We start from the raw sequence: 3,882 nt of genomic DNA on the forward strand, positions 1-3,882 counted from the left end.
GCCAGAGGCTTTCCTCAGATGTCTGGTGGTCCTTAGTTGTCATTCATTTTTAAGAATAAGTAATTAGGAAACTGATATGTGTGTACATCAGGGAGGCTTGCCCTTTGATAGGTCTCACTGTGGAATTATCTGGTAAAGAATAAGCTTCTTTGTTGGGATACAGTATCTATAGACCTTTTCTCTTGAGCAGGGTCTTCCTCAGAAGGGATGCCTCTATTTCTAGTCTGGATTGTAAAATCTATCAACTTTTTGGAAGCTGTATGGGGGAAGGAGGCTGAGAGGGTCTCAGTCTCTTCTAATCTGCTAGTTGATTGATTTCAGCTTATTACCTCTGCATTTGGCCACACCTGGTGCGAGCTCCTCTGAGTGAATTCTCCAGTGTAAATCTCCAGTTTCTCTGGGGTAAAGGAGGAGTGATTGGCCATTGGGAAGGTGGGGGAGAGAGAAAAACTATGGAAGCCTCCTACTTTTTGTAAAAACACTTTTTATAGAGAAAAGGTCTCATTATGGTGCCCAGGCTGGTCTTAAACTCCTGGCCTCCAGTGATCCTCCCACCTTGGCCTCCCAAAGTACTAGGATGACAGGTGTGAGCCACTGCACCTGTCCTGTCCTGTCCTTGCTTTTTATACAGACTTCTAGCCTGTCCTTCTGTTTCTAGCTCACTTGCCTCTTACTATCAGAGGTACTTGGGGCCTCCTTTGCAGAGACTTCCCAGGCTTTTGATGCGTGAACTTGCTTGCCTCTTGGTTTCCCCCTAGGCAAGCACTGAATTTTCTTCGTGTCTATTTCCCAGCTTCCAAGACTCTGTTGCTCTAATCCAGGGGTCCTCAAACTTTTTAAACAGGGGGCCAGTTCACTGTCCCTCAGACAATTGGAGGGCCGGACTGTGGGCCCTGGGATGAGTCAGCTGCTAAGCAGGACAGGCAGTGGTGGCAAAAACACCCAGTGGGCCGGATAAATGTCCTAGGTGGGCTGCATGCGGCCCATGGGCCATAGTTTGAGGATGCCTGCTCTAATCTACTCTCCTCTTTCTTCGTTCACATAGATTTTATTCATTAACAGTAATTTTAGTGGTGTTTAGGAAGTGAAGATAAACTGTATGTTTAACCTGCTGGTTTAACCCAAAGTCCTTACTTTACATGAAAAAATCATATTCATCATTTCCAATTGCTGAGCCTAATTCATTACTCTATTATTCATGTCTCAATGGATGATCATTGTTGGTTATTCAGCAAACAGCTCCCTATTTCTGGCCACCAATCCCATCCTCAGGGCCAGAGGGTGAGCCTATGAGTCAGACTGAACCCTGAATTCCAATACCCAAAGGTAACCAGTGATAACATTTTTGTGAGTTTCTTTCTCATATAGTATATATGGTAAACATATGGTCATGTGTTGTGTGACTGTGGGCTATGAACATAATGATGGTCCCATGAGATTATATCATGTTTTACTGTGCCTTTTCTGTGTTTAGATATGTTTACGTACACAGATTCTCACCATTGGGTTATGATTGCTGTTAGTGCTCAGGACAATAACACACTGTACAGGTGTGTAGCCTGGGAGCAGTAGGCCATACCATAGAGCCTGGGTGTGTAGTAGGTCACAGCATCTGGGTTTGTGCAAGTGCACTTTGATGTTCACACAGCAACAAAATCTCCCAAGGACACATTTTTCAGAACCTGTCTCTGTCATTTATATATATACACATACATATATGACATTATATGTATCATTTATATATATAAATGAAATATATTGATTTATATTACAAGTTATAATTATAACAACAGTTACACTGAATGTCTATACCATTTTTATTTTTGTTTTTTAGTTTTTGCAGTTTTTTTTTGACTGGAGCTGGGTTTGAACCCACCACCTCTGGTATATGGGGCTGGCGCCCTACTCCCTTGAGCCACAGGCGCCGCCCAATGTCTATGCCATTTTGCATCCAATTTTTATTAATTTTATAAGAGAAACACTTTCCTGTGTTATTAAAAGTATTAATGCATTTTGAATGCTGTTTCTACTGTTTTTTGTTGTTGTTGTCGTCATTGAAAATAATGCAGAAATGAACATCAATATGCATAAAGCTCTTACCAATAATTTGGATTATTTCCTTAGGCTAGATTCCCAAAAGTATAATTGCTGGGTGAGGAGATACAAATGTTTTAACGTGCTTCATTTGTGTGGCTAAATTGGTTTAAAGAGAAGTTGTGCCAATTCACATATCTTACCAGCAAGGAATGAGAGTGGCTGTTTCAAAATATGCTCACTAACTTTGTGTAATAGCTTTTCAAACTTCTTTGGTTCAATTGATTCATCTGTCATTTTTAAAGCTGATGTTATGGGAGGACCCTTAGAGAGAGACATATTCCTGGCCTGGGTTGCTAAATAGCTCCTGGGCTGATGCACACGTTTGTGAGTTGTTCATTAATGAGATGTCAGAACGGAGGATACACAATACCATCTACCTGGGCGTGGGAGTGGTTTTAACAAAGGGCTGGTGCCGGTGTCTGTTCTTGGGAAACTCCACAAGAAAACCTTATACTTAACAGACGAGGAAACTGAGGTTTAGAGAAAAAATTTTTTTTTTTTTTTTTTTTTAAGACAGACTCTCACTCTGTCGCCCTGGGTCCTGGGTAGAGGGTCATGGCATCACTGTAGCTCACAGCAACCTCAAACTCTTAGGCTCAAATGATACTCTTGCTTCAGACTCCTGAGTAGTTGGGACTACAAGCTCCTGCCATGATGCTCAGCTAGTTTTTCTTCTTTTTAGTAGAGATGGGAGCTCGCTCTTGCTCAGGCTGGTCTCGAACTTCTGAGCTCAAGCAATCCACCTGCCTCGGCCTCCCAGAATGCTAGGATTATGGGCATGAGCTACCACACCTGGCCTGGTTTAGAGCTATTAAGGGGGAAAAAACCTTTGTGGGATCTCACAGCTACCAGTGGTTAGTAAAATTCCCTGAGAGCAAGAATCATGTTTCTCCTGTTCATTGCTGGAAATAAAACATAAGTTCCTTTTAAATAGAAGGACAGTGTCATAAAGAAATGTGAGTTTCCCCTTCAATAAGAAAACTGTTTTTTTCCATCTGCAGATGGCTTACTGCCTGGATTCTTCAGGCTGAGATTCAAGTCCCCAATCAGACTGCATTTTGCTTATGCCTGGCCTTCCCCACTTCCTAAGACCCTGGCCCCAGAGGCGAGGAGTTGGGGTACTCCCAATGTGCTTTGTAACTTGCTCATTGTGAACACACCGGCAAATTCCTTATGGTTGAGTTACTTCAACATTTGTGAAATATTGTTTAAGATAATTGCATGAAGTCCTAAAACAATGACTAGAGTGAGAACTAATGATAGCCCATAAAGCGTGTCTGCTGATGTAACTGACTGAGCGGTGAGCTTGTAAAGTTTTGCTTACTTTGGGCCCATTGTTTCTGAGAGCTAGAAAAAGCCCAGTGTCCCTCCTAGCGTCTGAGATGAGCAATTTCTAGGCTCATCTTCCCACTGCTGTAGCTTGTCTAAGACTTTCTGACTGCTCCCTGAAAGACAAACACCAAGGAAGCGCTTTGTCTGGCTTGTCTGCACCAGCCCTTAGACAGTACCTGGTGCATAAGAGACACTTAGGAGTCTCTACCCTTTTTGAGGGCAGGCTTCCCTGGGTTCCAGGTGCCTGCTCACGTTCACGCAAGGCAGCATCCGTGGGTAGGTATATTGACAAGGTGTCTTGCAGGAGACAGCAAATATCCTCTTAAGCCCTGGAGGGAGGGAGCGCCACCTGAGAGAGCTGAGGCACCAGGCACATGGAGCTCTTTACTTGGCTCTCTTTCTAGTGTGCTGTCACCGTGGTCAGGTACAGCTTTAAGTCCCTCCTCCCCCAAC

Source organism: Otolemur garnettii, unplaced genomic scaffold (assembly GCF_000181295.1).
Source record: "Otolemur garnettii isolate 467f Iridium unplaced genomic scaffold, OtoGar3 scaffold00018, whole genome shotgun sequence".
In the NCBI taxonomy this organism is placed as follows: domain Eukaryota; kingdom Metazoa; phylum Chordata; class Mammalia; order Primates; family Galagidae; genus Otolemur; species Otolemur garnettii.